This window comes from Hydra viridissima, unplaced genomic scaffold (genome assembly GCF_058129835.1).
Source record: "Hydra viridissima isolate aposymbiotic clone 2 unplaced genomic scaffold, HvirCarnegie_v1 scaffold_16, whole genome shotgun sequence".
In the NCBI taxonomy this organism is placed as follows: Eukaryota; Metazoa; Cnidaria; class Hydrozoa; order Anthoathecata; family Hydridae; genus Hydra; species Hydra viridissima.
Genome location: NW_028324315.1, coordinates 4219670 through 4236023, shown reverse-complemented (window position 1 = coordinate 4236023; position 16354 = coordinate 4219670). Strand labels below are relative to the sequence as shown.

Sequence of the window (16354 nt, the reverse complement as noted above, 5' to 3'; positions counted from 1 at the left end):
CAACAATGAACCTATTTGATTGGGAAGAAGAATTCAGAGGTAATAAGGGTTTAAGCAGTCACACAAAAGCTTCTCTTCCAGTACATTCACGTTTGCATACTATTAGCCTCGAAGATTCTTTGATTCTATCATTAACAATTGTTCGAAATATATTAACCATGCAAATTCGAGAGAGTAGGCTTAATCGTGCGACTGATCATTAAAAGTGTATACTGTTTGCAGTGTAATTCGTCAAAGCAACCGGCCCGCATTTTACTGTCTAAATGATGGGCCACAACAATAATTCGTCGTAAAAAGATAATGAAGGGTTCTCCGGCTTGATGAGACAATGACTCAGAGCTCCTCAATAATTGTACATAAGTTTGCCGCCTGCTCTCGAAAAGTCACATGATGACCATATGCTCTTTTTATAAAACCATCTAGAGCAATTCTTTTTTTTCATGCTAAGAGGGCTAAGACTGACTTTGTTCTGCTCTTATACTGCAACCTTGTACCCACGGCTCCTAATGGCCACCTGTTTTTCTCTAAACTTAACGCACTCATCAACATTTCGTTTGTACAACTCACGCCGCAAATCCTTATCAAACTCTGTTCTTTATGCACCCAAAGTATTAAATTTTAACCGCAAGCCTCTAACATTGAGTACATTTTATAACGCTAGCCTGCAATTTCAGCTATGGGCCGACTGGATTTCAACTTTTAATTTACCAACAACCAACTTGTTATCTATATTATATCACAAATAGCTTTCGGGATATTCACTAAAGTTGAACTCATCAGGACGTGCTAGCTTATCCCTGTATGTATCTTCTGTCTTAACCTCAAACAACAAGCAGTCAGTATTGCTACATAGCAGGTTTATTTTATTATTGTATATAGCCTTAAGATTGTTATAACAATACACAAAGATTAAGTATTTCAGTGGTTAAGTTCGCTCTGCCCTACATGTATCGATTGTTTTAGCATGAATTTGCTTTTTGTGTTGTATATTGCTAACAAATCTTGATTAAATATCTTTTGTGAAAGATCAGCCGGGTCTACAACCAGATCACGCATTTTGTTTCAGAACCACAACTGAGTCAACTCTTAATCACTTACTAAAGTCTTCCTTAGTTTTCTAAAAAAGATCAACTTGTAAACATCTATGAAAAATATTATTAGGTGCTTTAGCATGCAAGTCAGTATTAAACTAAATACACGGAGCCATCCACGCTTTCTGCTTAAACTTAACTTTTCGATGAACTTTTGAAAAGAAACAATATATCGCTCTATTTTACATAGGTTTGGAACAAGTTTTGTACATTCGATGCAGCTGAACAACCAGGTGCATATACAAACTTGCTAAAACCGTATATCAAACTTAATTAGGCGCATCAACCAAATCTTTTCCCAGTAACAAAATCGGACTATTAAAGCTTGCAAACAACTATGAAAATTGACCAGCCGTTGCATTCGCCAGAGGTTATCCTCATCATCCAGTATGCTGCAAATATCATTTTTCACACCATAAATTAAAAAAATTTGCCATTTGATCTTTTTTTGCCTACTCTTCACTGTTAAAAAAATATCGCGCTTTCTACGGAAAATTTCCGGCAGCTACGATGACAAAACTTCCCGTTATTTTACGGAAAAACCCATCACATGTAAACGGAAGTTTCTGTAAAAAAAAGGATATTTCCGTTTAAATACAATGGGTTTTTTCCGTTTATTTCCGTTAAATAACGGGAGGTTTTGTCATCGTAACTGCCGGAAGTTTTCCGCATATAAACTGAAATTTCCGTTGAAAATCAATGCGTTTTCCCCGTTAAACAACAGAAAGGTTGTGGCAACTCAACTGCCGTATAGTTTTCGTAAATGAAAGGAATGTTGTTCATATGAAAATTTAAAAAGTGAACATTTTAAATGTAAAATAGATTGAATGTTATCGAAAATATTATCTAAAACAAATCATTTTTGATTTACAATAAAATATTAAATTTTCCGTGATTAAATAATCAATTTGTAAATAAACAACTTCAAAAAAAAAAAAATTAAAATTTTAATAAAGTATTAGCACATAATAATGTAATTATATTACATAATTCTATATACATTTACAGTGGGGTGCAAAAAAAAAGCCACACTCAATTTTTTAATAAAAAAAAAGCAATAAAAAATGTCTTAAACTCATATAATGAAAGTAATATAAGACAATTTTGATAGAAAGGCTTTTGATATTATTGTATATTACATATAATAAAAAGAAATTAGGATTTGTGAAGTATTTTTCAAGTTTTAGTTGTATTAGTATTTAATTGGCCACACTTTATTTTTTATGACTTCTGCGCATCTAGAAGGCATACTGTCTAAAAGTCTTTTTAATAAGTCATTTGGCAAAGCATTCCATCCAACAAGAAGAGTTTGGAACAGTTCATCTTCATTTGTTGCCCTACAATCTTTCAATTTTTTATCCAATATAGACCATAGGTTTTCAATTGGATTTAAATCAGGAGACTGTGCTGGCCAAGACATAACTGGTATCAATTTAGATTCTAGATATCTCTTATTCAACCGTGCTGTATGTTTGGGATCGTTATCCTGTTGAAAGATGTAGTCACCATTAGGAAAAAATTCTTTTATACTTGGTCCAAGTTGATTAACTAAGATTTTGTGATACAAATGCTGGTCCATGGTGTCTTTCACCCGGTAAAGTTGTCCAACTTTGTGTGCACTAAAACAACCCCACACATTGACCTTTTTGTCATGTTTAATGGTTGCGTTTCATGTTTGGGGGTTGAATTTTTCCCCAACTAATTTCCAACAGTGAAGTCGACCATTATAAAACAAGATGAAAGGAGACCCGTCGCTCCAAATAACTTTAGCCTATTGTTCACATGTCCAATCTTTGTGCTCAATGCACCACTTTAATCTTTTTTTTGCGATTGATTTCACTAACAAATGGTTTTTTTATTTGCTTTCCAGAAAAAAATTCACCTGATACTTTTATTCGACGAGATATTGTCCACTTTGAGATATTAGTAAGGTTCAAATCTAGTTTTATCTCACTACATGTGATTTTACGATCTTTTTTGACGGTGTTAAGAATGTAAGGATCTTCCTTTTTTGAAGTTTTAGGTTTTCTCCCTGATCCAATAGACCTTTCAGTTGTAGCATTTTGTTTATATTTCTTCACCAATTTGCTAATAGTGGAGTTTTGCCGTTTAAAACGCTTTCCATAGCTTCTATGAGACTCTCCTCGATCAGCAGCTTCAATAATTCGTCCAATTTCTATATCCGTTCGTTGTTTTGTAAAATATTAAATGTGCCCATAGTCTTTTTAATGATTTTTGTTATATAAATATGAGTTTATATATATACATACCTCTTCTTTCCTGAATTTTTCACTGCCACATCCAATTTTTTTTGTTTTGCTTGATTATACATTTTATACTTAAAATCAAGAAAAAATGTCAGTGTGGCTTTTTTTTTGCACCCCACAGTACATAAAAATTTATTTTTATCTAATATATATATTAGTTTCGTAAAATATAAATAAATCAACTCAAATGCAAAAAAATATAGTATTTCCTTTCTTATCCATTTCAAATCAACTAAAAAAGGAAACATTTTAATATTTAATAAAGTAATAAATTATAAAAAAAGTTGTTACTGTATATGACTGATTTAGCGAAGGCCAATTTTTTGCCATTGTTGGTGCCAGTTTTAAATTAGATTTAAATTAAAATTAGAAAATTAGATTTTTTTATATTATTAAGTAAATAAAAATCTTTAGAACTTCTTTGAAATCAAATTCTAATAATCAATAACTAAATTTACCTACCAAATAATACAATGATTTTTTGAGCAGAAGATAAATTAAGAAAAAGTTTAAAACTCTATTTTAACTCTAATAACAATTATTTATTCTAATAAACATTTTAACAATCCAAATGTTCTTTTCTAATCTTTAATAAAAATTTATTTTGATTTATTATAAAACCATTTAAAAAATAAAAATTAAAATTTTTTATACTAAGTTATTTTACTAATTTTATATACCATTGTTATATATTATAATATAATAAAAAATGAATATTTTATAATAGAAAATTAATAACTCTAACCCATCTGGTCATTAATCATTGCTAAAAAAAAACTAAATTTATGAAATAACATTTCATTATTCTAAGAATGTTTAAAAATTAACTTTTTCTTGCTTAAGTTAAAAATTGTTACAAAATTAATATCTCTCTTTATTGCTATTATTTTTGCTAAACACAAAATAATTAAAAATAACTAATTTAATATCCCTGGAGTTGATAATACACCAATATATATATATATATATATATATATATATATATATATATATATATATATATATATATATATATATATATATATATATATGTATATATATATATTATATACAGTGCTGGGCAAAATACTTTTTAAAAGTATTTGAAATAAAAATAAAATAGTCTACCTAAAAAGTATTTGAAATGAAAATAAAAATAAAATACAAGGAAAGTATTTCAAATAAAAATACATTATAAAACTATTTTAAATACAAAATACAAAATACTGGAATTGTAGCGACTCGAATCGTACATCACAACTTTATTGACATAATTTAACCTTTAAATCAATATTTATTGGCCTTTAAAAGTAACAGTTTTTCGAGTGTTGCATCACTAAGACAGTTCCTTCGTGGCGTCTGAATTTGTCCAGCGGTGCTAAGTAACCGCTCAACAGGTGCGGATGAAGGTAAGGTCGTATTGTACCTCACAAATACGTGTTTTATAACTTCATATTTTGCCAAGATTTTAAAATCCATACCAGAGTCGCTTAAGTACGATAAACATTCATTGTTGACTGTTGTTTGTTCTGCAATGTTAATTTCGCTAAACGAGAAAAAATCATCACTCATGCCAATGCCACTAGCTGATTGAGTACCTGGAAGTGGGTCAGGGTCAGAAATAGTATTAGCTCTGTCCAACAACTGTTGTTGCTGAGACTTAGCTGCACGAACGAAGAGATCACGACAGAAATCTTTTTTATCACCCGGAACCCATCTCATTTTGAAGTAGGGATGCGATACTGCTGCAACTATCCTGCTGGCATTATGTTCAGAAAATGACAGATGAACCTCAAGTCTTGTTTTCAAGCTTGTAAGCATAGATTCTGCAAATTTCTTAGCATGCTTCAGTGATTTTTGCTGCAAGTCCTGCAACTTCTGCTGTACAGTGTGCAGCGTCGGAAATACATTGCCAAAGTACACATTGTCACTTTGTAACCTGTCAATGGCAACAGCAATAGGAGCCATTATCATTACATACTCTTCTAGACATTCTAACTCCTTCTTTTTGAACTTTGGCAACTTCAAAACGTCGCATATTTCTCCAAGCTTATCTTGCAACTGGAGAATGCATTTCAATGCATCATGCCGGGAGTTCCATCGTGTAGGGACTGGTATCAGTATTGCCCTTGCGATAATTTTTTTCACAGCATCCGATGCCTTGGAACTTCTATGAAGCAAATTCCAAATGCTGGTACACTTGGCCAAGGCAGCTCGATAAAGACGTTTGAAATTAGCATCAGAATCACATGCTTTATCTGCATCAGTAGTTGATGTGAGGCTGAGAGAGTGACTACTGCAAGCTTCATGGTGAGGCAGAACAACTTCAGTATCATCATCCGTGTCTTCGCTAACTGGTAAATTTAGGACTGCAGTCATGTCCGCTTTTTCAACATCATTGTCGGAATTTTCTGCTTCATCATCATCACCAGTTCCTGTTTCCTGAATTTGTTCTTCAGCAGTTGCAGAGATCCCTGAACCAGATGCAGTACTGCTAGTATCTACAAAATATTCTCGGAAGGCTTTGCTGAAGTTAGAGGCATTATCGTTACTGTTGCTGTAATTTTTTCCACGTGTAACCCATAATCATTATGAATTTTTGAGATCATTGCAGCCACTGAGTCGTAAGTATGACTTCCAAAAAAACATTGACAGGAAAGAGCAACAGATATGCGTGATACTGAGCATTCAGTACTAATATCAATATAGTGAGCTGTCATTCCTAAGTAGCTCTTTTGGTTCACTGACCAAATGTCAGCTGTTGTACAAACAAATGGTACTTTACTGAAGACTGTTCTTTTATCATTACGCATTTTTTGCAAACGGGCGTTTAATCGCTTGCCTAATGTTTTGCGACAAGGTATACTGACATTGCGATTGAGTCCGTGATTCAAATTTTTGAACGCCGGCTTTTCCACTGTGATCAAGGGGCGCATTTCCTTCACAACGTAGTCAGCAATAAGCTTGTCAACTTCATCCTGTGAAATGGATGTTTGATTTCGAGGCATAATATGTATTTGTTTCAACTTCTTAGAAGCAGGACCAGATTCGACAGAAGGTCCACCTCCAACTCCAGATTCCATCTCAGCTACCGAGCGCTTACGCTGTTTTGCAACTTAAACCTTGTGCTGCTTGTATTCCTCGATTCGCTTTTTGCCATGAGCATTCTGCAACAACAACAACAACAGTCAATCAACCAAGATTATTGCATTTATTTGTGTTATGTTGTAGCATTGCTTTATGTGTTTATCGTTTTTACTGTTTAGTGCGCAATATAATATAGTGTTTTTGTAGTTGTATACATACCTGAAGATGTTGAGTAAAATTAGAAGTTGCTTTCAGTGAACCACTGTAGGTTTTTTTGCCAACACATAACATACACTGTGCAATAATTTTAACACCCCCTGTAGTTTTACTTTTAGATATAATTTTGAAAAATTTTCCATCAAAGTATGGCAGGGACGGCTTGTTCACTCTCAGCATTTTCATTTTCTACAATTTCAGTCGTTTTCTACAATTTCAGTCCATTTTGAATTTTTGGTAGATTGGTTCCCTCTAATATAGTAATTAAATAACAAATTACCATTACCAAGGGTGGTCCAAGGCAGCTCAATCCAGCCAAAGAACTTTTGGATACCAAGTTTTAATTAATTTGCTGTTGGTGGAAAATTATTTTGTATTTTGTGTTTTAAACAAAATAAAAAATAGCCTTGAAAAGTATTTGAAATAAAATTGAAAATACTAATGAATAAAACCATTTCAAATAAAAATAAAAATAATACAAAAGTATTTTAAATAGTATTTTAAATACTTTCATTTAAAATACTTTTTAAAATACTCAACACATATTATATATATATATATATATATATATATATATATATATATATATATATATATATATATATATATATATATATATATATTATAATATTTATATAAATTTTTCAGTAAATAATCGAAGAAGAAGAAGATGCAATTGTCAACTTTTATAAATATTTCTATTTCTTTTTGAAGCTAAATGTGTACCCAAATATAAGTTTGAAAAATCATCACTTATGGCGGTTTAACATGTTAAATATAACTGCAGTTATTAATAATACAACGGAAACTTCCGTATTTGAAAATTTAGCCGCAGATACGGAAAATTTCCGCACATAATGTATCTGTACATCCCATACATGGATATACGGATACTTTCCGTGCAAGTAACAGAATATTTTCCCGTTTTTTAACGGAAATTTTTAACAGTGTTGAGCACTGGCGAGTAATGGCAGAAGCGCGTTCTTTAAGACAAGAGTATTGCTGTTAGAAAATTAAAATGTTTTGCAGCTAACATTTCAAATTTTTCCTTAGAGATAGTACATCCTGGCTGTGAATAACTTTTTTAGATTGCAGATAAAAATATATTTGCCGCTTGCAATCTTTTTTTTTTTACCCGCTCTTGTACATTATGAGAAATACCCGTATCCAACAAAGACAACGAGATCTGCACCACTGGCAACAAAGGCGTACTCGCGCATTCTAATCCAATCTAAGTTCAGTTTTACTTTCTAAATTTGCTCTCTCAAGCGAATACAAGTGATAGCTATCACATAAAATTTAAGCAATTAATTTTCATCTTCTGGTCTGATACTATTAGTTTGCTTTCCAACTCTGGAAAAAGATCGCGTTGTGGTGCCTTGAACAGTAAAAGTCTTGCATGACGTAAAGATAATTCGAGAAATTCATCTGATAGTCCGTTATGTTTAAAACCTAGGTCAGGCAATTATTAAAAATTAAAGTATACGAGAAGAAGGTCAAGAGGTGAAAAACCTTAAATCATATGACGACTACTGGGGTCTCAGAGACCTCTATCACACAGAGAGAAAAAAGTTCTTCCCTATGGATTCCAGTATAGTTGTGATAACCAGGCTAAACCTGGAAATCTCACTTTACTCCAAAGTGAGTCAAGTTCTGGTTCCGCTACTAACCCAAACGCTGCAACCTCACTTGTATTTTTTAAAAATCCTTTATAATATTGCACAGCGTTTGATTTTGAGCTTTGACCCAGCCGATGTCCATTTTATGCAAGTGCTTTCAAGTACCTGCACGAGCATAAGTTTGTATTTGTAGTTTGTATCCCTCAATAAAAATAAGGTTTAACTTAAATCAGTGAGTTCATGTGAGTTAGAATTTAGTAAAGCCTTGGAAACAGCTGGACATTTTGTCTTACCCTCTGAAAAAATATTTCGTAACCGTCGTATAAATTAGAATGATATAAAAACAAATTAGAGCTTCAATGTCTACGCTCTGGTGGTTACTTAAAATATAAAATAAGTGTTTGCTCTAGATCTGTATCATTTGCGCGACAGCTTGAAAAATTACATACTGTATTTAATCCTACTTGTGAAGATTTTACAATCAGTAGTGTTCCCTTGAAGTTTTTCTCACGAGGCATGTTACCAAAATCAGTTGGATGTTAGGCTAATAGTTTTAAATTTTGATTTACAAAAACAAGGTAATGGAGAAAATAAAATGATCTTGTTAAGATCTAATGATAACTCAATTTTTTTTTCTTCAAATTTTTTCTTCATAAATTCTATTTCTAAAAAATTGCTTCAACTGTTACAACTGAAATGATTCTAAATGTTTGTTTTTTAACTATCAGATTTGTAATTCTGGCTTCAAAGCTTCTTGCCATTTACTTGACTATAAAAGTGAAGCGACAGCTAAGCAATATACAGCGTTTAATTCTTATGGGAATTAATTTTACGCAAGCTCAAACAATCGCTTTGGGGAATATAAGATTTATTCCTGGAATATTCTCAGTTAAAGAAAGTGAAATTAATGCACTAGATCTTTATAATACAATTATACCCTATAGTTTACTTAAATTAGCAATACTTATTTTCGTCGCTAATTGCTTTTGTGAAGTTTACTTAAATCTGCGGTACAATCAAGTATGGACATATGGAAGGCTGAAAATCGCTGTGGGATTAGTTGTTTTAGTTCACATTACGGTATTTTTAATTATTGTGTGTTTATCCAAATTCTTATGAGTCCATAGAAAAAATATTTGGCGCATACATCTTCCCAACAACTGATTCACTTTTACTTGTTCTTTTAATTATCGCAAATGGATACATAGGCTGCCATTTGTATCGTCATTATCAAGTCAGAGGGAGAATACTGCCAATTCAACATAGCATTTGTCTTTCCGCAAACCCAATTGGAACAGTCTCTATACAAAAGAATTCAAAGTTCGCTTTTAGAAGTTTTCTTGTGCCTTATCTTGTTACAAACTTTGCTGTCTTCTTTATAATTCTAGATTTAACATACAGTTGGATTCTCATCAAAGAGCAAGAAGACAAACTGAGCAGTGTAATTTTAATTTTACTTTATTACACAGGATTTGCGTTTCACTTTCTTATATACACTTTTCTTACTCCACCAATCAGAAAGGAGCTAGTTTATATTTTTATCAAGAAGAAAAAGCTGCGACAACTACCACAGTAAAAACATTTTGTAACTTATAACATACTTTAAAAAACTTTAACCGCAGCAGTAAATTGGGATTTACAAAAACACAGAATTTCAGAATTCATAGAATTACAGAATTTAAAGAATTACAGAATTACAAAAGCCGTCCATTTCATGGATCATTAAACTTTGTTGGTCAAGGAAAATTGTCTCCTAGGGAAGAGAGGTATATGTGGTTTGATTTTTCATTTGATCAGAAAAAGATAAATATTCCAGTATTTTTAACTCTACGTTTGTACTCTGATCAAAAACCAAAAAATAGAAAGAGAAAAAAACTTTAAAAGATTTTCAAAATTTGCTTCTTTTTTTTTTTAAAGAAGTTTCGTTATTTTCCTTATAACATTGTTCTAGTTTTTCGATTTAAAAAAACTTTTTTCAAAGTTTTTAATTGGATTTGAAAAAGAGCTTGAAAGCAAAGGAAACTAAGGAAAACAAAGAAAAATTTTTTCGTAAAAGTACAGATGGCAATCTCCTACTTGACAAACAATTCATCGAAAATCAAAGTTTTCTAAAGCAGCTTATCGAATAGAGCTTCATTGGCGTTCAGATCGAGAATATGCTGAAAAACACCTGTGAAAAGCATAAAAAGATTTTTCATTAAATTTTGATTCTTTTCATTAAATTTTGATACTTGTTTTTTATTGCAAAGGCTTTCGACGGGTAGGAAGGGAGGTTGTTTTTCCCAAAAATTATGTTATATAAAACTTTTTTTAAACTATAAAAATCTTTCCAATTTTTAAATAAAAAAATTTTTGGTTCTTTAATTTTTTTTCAATAAAGAATATTTCCAGAGACTTTGTTTCGAAAAATTATGTTGTTTAACATACTTACCCCTCTCTCCACGATCTTTTTAATAATTCCCCCTTCTTTGTTGTTATTATCACTATTATTATTATCATCATTATTATTATTATTATTATCATTATTATTATTATTATTATTATTATTATTATTATTATTACTATTATTGTTATTATTATTATTATTATTATTATTATTATTACTATTATTATTATTATTTATATTATTATTATTATTATTATTATTATTATTATTATTATTATTATTATTATTATTGTTATTATTATTATAAATTATTTAAAAAGCTAAAAACTAGTGTTTAAGGGGGATTATCCCCCAAATTTAAATATAGACAATAGAAGAAAACTTTTTAAGTAATCTAACATACAATATAATGAAAACAAAAAATTTACATTTTTTTTTTTTTTTGGTCAACGATTGTTGCATATACCCCAAAAAACCCCTAAAATAAGCAGAAAATATGATTTGCGCCGGCCAAGATTCAGCAAAAACTATTAAGAAAGGCAAAGTGAAACTTTGGTATTGCATTTAGAATAGGTGCTTGAGTGTTTTAAATGGAACAGATTTGGAAAAAAAATATCTGGGTCTGAGTACATGTCTGACAAAAATGGTATTATAAAAAAGGGCAATTTTTTAAAAGGTAAAACAGCTATTCTGGTTTTTTCTTGAGATATCAAAATTCTGTTCCATTTAAAACACAGGGCTTATTAAAAGGAAGATATGCTGAAAATTTGAGACAAAAAGCTTAAGCGGTACTCTTGCAACATTGGCCGGCATATTGAAAAACCTCAAACTGAGAAAACGCTAAAAATGTAAAATTATTAAATAAAAAATCTCCAAACATACTAAATATTACATATAAGACTCTAATTTAAATTAAAAACCTCCTTTTTCATATAATTTGCCTTCATTTTCTAAGGTTTTATCACTTTTCTTCAATTTTTTAGCCCTTAATTTTTGACGATGCAATTTATTATTTGGCTTTCCTCGATAGATTGACCGTTTAAGGTGGATTTTGTTTATAGCGTTTGAACCGTTTATTGTATAATAGCCAGGAATCATGTTAAGTTTTTCATAAATTAGGATTGACGATTTCATCCCAATATTAAAATTAGCTACAGCGTCGTAGACACTAAACTTTAGCACTGTAATGGTGACAAATTTTGTTTTGGTATACGATTCCAAATTTTGATAATTTTGTTTTAATTCAGCTACAGCATCAGCCATTGTTTCCTGTGCAACTTCCTCTGTAATATTAGCTATTTTCAAAACAAGTTTATCATAGTTTTTCGACGTCATTGGTTTTGGCATGTTCATAAGGGTCGTAAATTTTTGAATTCCAGAATATCCTATTCCAAGAGTTCTCATTGTGTATATTGTACATGTGTTTATATCAAAGATTCCTTTTTGATTTAATAATTTAGAAGTATAAAAGTTATTTTGATATTTACATTTTGAACAAAAAATTGAAAGTTCACATGCAAGTCCTCGCTTTTTGCTAATGTTTTCAGTTATTGCTAAAGTTGTTTGAAAGCAAGTGGGGCAACTTAAAACCGATACAGCATCTGACAAAATAGAACAGTCAATTATTCTATAACCTATCACATCTTTGTTTTGGACATAAGCATTCTTTTGTGGTGTTAAGTTCAAAATAGGTTGAAGCTCGCGAAAAGAAGAAGTCGACGTTTTGAAGATGTCTTTTTGTTTATCAACAAAAGATTCAATATTATCATTTAAAAGGTGATTTAAATTATTTAAAATTTCACTGCCACGTAACACCTTTCCATTAAAAATCCTTTTTTTTTTTACTGCTCGTTTTGTTCTTGCTTTAACTCTATCTACTTTTACCATGTTAAAAAACTTTTAAAAAATTTATTTCTCTTGCGATAAAAATTGAGCTGAAACTAAACTTGAAAACTAATTTTTCTTACTAATAGTTTTATAAATCTAACAAGAAGCTCTTTAAATCTAACAAGAACCCAAATAAGATTTTTAGTTGCGAATTTTATCTAAGTTTTCATTGCATAAGAAGTCATTTATTGAGGTATACTACAAGACGTAAATTTATATTTTTTCAAAAAAGGCATTGTTACTACTTGAAAAATGCAAAATTTTGATACTTAGAGTAATTTTTAGACATAGCCACTACGATTTTTGAAATCCTCATATAATAATGTATCTAAAACAGTTAAAAATTTTTTTTTGAATTTTTGAAATTTTTTGGGGGTGCATCCCCCTTAATAATCAGAAAAATATAGCCATTAAGATTACCATTTAATTCCTTAATTTTTGTGTTTCAAATCAGTATTTCATTTTAATGCCTATTGTATATTCTATATACTGTGTATTATTACACTACAGTATATTGCAATATTTTTTATATATTATAATTACTTGTTTATATTCTTATTTAAACGCTAAACTCTATTTGTCATCAACTTAAAAATTTTTAACTTTTGAAAGCTAAATTGAGATAATAAAGAATATTATTAAAGCTGATTATGCAAAGAAAATTGTCGGTGGATTTTTTTCCCATAACATCCTTAAACTCTGCGACTTTTTAAATTCATGCACATAGGATTTTAATTTAAATATTTATCAATTTAAAGGCAGCTACTAAAGGCTGTTTTACACAATGCGTTATTAGAATATATCTAAGTAACAATAAAGTATTTTTAAGCAACATTCAATTTAAATATAAAAAAAAGCCTTTCAAATGAAAATTCAATTTTTCATTTCTTCTGTTTTTAGTTTCATAAAAACATTTTTTAGAACATTGCTTCAGCTGTAACAACTAAAATGATTTTTAATATTTGTTTTTTAACTATAGGATTTGTAATTATGGCTTCAAAGCTTCTTGCCATTTATATGACAATAAAAGTGAAGCGACAACTAAGTAATATTCAGCGTTTAATTCTCTTGGGAATTAATTTTAGTCAAGCTCAAATTATCGCTTTGGTGAACTTGAGACTTTTTCCTGGATTATTCTCAGTTAATCTAGGTGAAACCTCTGCTTTAGATATTTTTATTACAATTGTACCCGTTAGTTTATATGAGATTGCTATATTTATTTTCGTGGCAAATCGTTTTTGCGAAATATACTTAAATCTGCGGTACAATCAAGTATGGACGTATAGACGCCTGAAAATCGCATTGTGCTTAGTTATTGTAGTTCACGTTACGGTATTTTTAGTAGTTGCATTTTATCCAAACTTGTATAGCATCATACAAAAAATATTCTACGTATATATCTATCCGGCAACTGGTTTATTTTTACTAGTTCTCATAATTATCACAATGGGATACATTGGCTATCATATGTATCGTCATCATCAAGTCAGAAGGAGAACGGCTCCAATTCAGCAGAGCGTTTGTCATTCAGCAAATCAAGTAAGTACAGTGTCTATACAAAAGAAATCAAAGCTCGCGTTTAGAAGTTTTCTCGTGCCTTGTCTTATTGTTGTCAACTTCGTCGTCTTGTTTCTATTCCCAAGTTTGATAAGCAGCTGGTTAGTCATCAAAGAACAAGAAGACAAAATAGACAGAGCTATTTTAATTTTACTTTATTACATTGGATTTGCGTTTGATTTTCTTATATACACTTTTCTAACTCCACCAATAAGAAAGGAGCTAGTTTTTACTTTTAGCAAGAAGAAAAAGCAGCGACAACTACCACAGTAAACAATTTTATTGCAACTGTAAAATGGGATATACAAAAATAAGAATAACAAAATAACAGAATTTACAGAATAACAGAATTAAAAAAGTTCTTCATCATCATAAATCATTAAATTTTATTGAAACAATAAATGGTCAAGGAAAATTGTCACCTACAGAACAGAGCTTTGATTGGTTTGACTTATCATTTGATCAGGTAAAAGGTAAATATTCCAATATTTATAACTTTTTTTGCAATTTGCACTTGATTTAATTTCTGTCGTTTGTACGTTTGTATTTCGATCAATCACTAAATGACACAAAGAGAACATAACTTTAAAAAGATTACATCTGGGAGACTTTCGAAATTTGCTTTTTTTTTTTTTTTATAGAACTCAAGTTTCTTATTTTTCTTATAACAGTTTTTTAGTTTTTAATTATAGAAAAACTTTTTTCAAAGTATTTAATTGGACTAGAAAAAGAATTTTAAAACAAAGCGAACTAAGGAAAACAAAGAAAATTTTTTTACGTAAAATTACAGACTGCAATCTCCTGTTTGACGACCAAAATATCGAGAATCAAAGTTTACTAACGGTTTTTAGCTTATTGAACAGAGAATCATCGGCGTTCGGATCAGGATAATGATGAAAACGCTGAGGATACCGAAGGTGATAAAAATTCTGAAGATGCTGAGGAACACCTTTAAAAAATGATTTGTAGTAAAATTTAATGTTTTTATTATTTTTTTTATTGCAATTCTTTCCGAGAGGGAAAGGCAGGGTGTTATGCCTGATAATGAAACATTTTCAGGCAAAAAAAATGTTTTAAAAAACTTTTTCTAAACATTGAAAATCTTTCTAGTCTTCAACTAAAAAAGTTGGGCGCTTGTCTGGTTTCGCACCCCCCCCCCTTTTTTTTTTTTGCAGATTCTGGAAGATCTTTGTCTGAAACGGAAAAAAATGGTATTCATTTTTATTTTTGACAAAGAAAAAGTACTCTAATTCACATTTGAATCAGTGTTTTTTAAAAGGGCTGGTTTGCTCAAAACCCGTTTTTGAGAAAACATTAAAAAACTCTTTATATCTTTTAACATTAAATATACAGAATTTATTTTTAAAAAATATATGCAAGAATAACATCTTAGTACGCTTTGATAATTGTTATACATTACATTTATATATTATTTACATGTTATATATTTCAGAACATTTCGTTTGTTAATTAATGTATGAAATTTCGAAAAATTGGCCCTTTTAAAAAAAATCGAATATTTTGAAATCGAAACTATTGACATTTTCCGCGTTTTGCTGCTAAAAATACGAATCAGCTGGAGAGTGATTTTTTTAAAAAGGGCGTATTTGAAGCAAACTTGCCTTTTTTAAAAAAATAAAAAACTTTCAGGTGTCTTTATTTGTGTAAGAAGATAAAATCTAAACACATTGTTAACATAAACTGATGAAGCTATCATAGAAGGACACAAAACACACAAAAAGTGAATTTCAAATAAAATGTCAAATCAGCCCTTTTAAAAAACACTGATTCATTTGAATATTCCATTTTTCCGTTAAAAACGACGCTGCTTTTAACTCCATTTTGAAACTTTTTAACGATAGTTTTAAAACCATAAATTCAAACCGCTGAAAATATTTCCTGGTTTTTACAAGCGTTAAGAAATACAAAGAACAAAAAAACAATTGTATATTACATATAATAGATGTCTGTATAATATTGTAACTCTTTTTTGACCTCCCCCTGTCGAATATTGTCAAAGTATTTCAGACCTCGCCTCCTGCCTATTTTGCTGTCATTACTAAGGGACAGGTTCAAATTAAATTATCTTCGTCAATGAAGTTTTTACATTTTATGCTTTTTAAAAGTGGATTCAAAAACAACCTTAAAAAAATCTTTCTAAAAATTTCTTTCAGTTAAACAATAAAAACAAAACATCAGGTAATCGAAACTTTGAATTTGAACAAATTATTAATGACATAAGCATGACAACCTAAAAATAAAAAA

At 30.1% G+C, this 16354-nt stretch overlaps 2 protein-coding genes and 1 long non-coding RNA gene across 4 annotated transcripts in view; all 3 read right to left on the bottom strand.

Annotated features, from left to right (window-relative positions):
* The window catches only part of LOC145199530 (uncharacterized), a 300653-nt gene that overhangs the window by 68058 nt on the left and 216241 nt on the right, over positions 1 to 16354 (bottom strand). The gene's annotated exons all lie outside the window — the stretch shown is intronic.
* Positions 1 to 16354, bottom strand: part of LOC149877590 (uncharacterized) — a 375375-nt gene that overhangs the window by 180896 nt on the left and 178125 nt on the right. The gene's annotated exons all lie outside the window — the stretch shown is intronic.
* LOC149877604 (uncharacterized) lies at positions 13942 to 14987 on the bottom strand. Its single transcript, XR_016448140.1, has 3 exons — positions 14868 to 14987; positions 14516 to 14648; positions 13942 to 14377 (listed from the first exon to the last, which is right to left on the bottom strand). It is a non-coding gene; the product is annotated as an uncharacterized LOC149877604 (long non-coding RNA).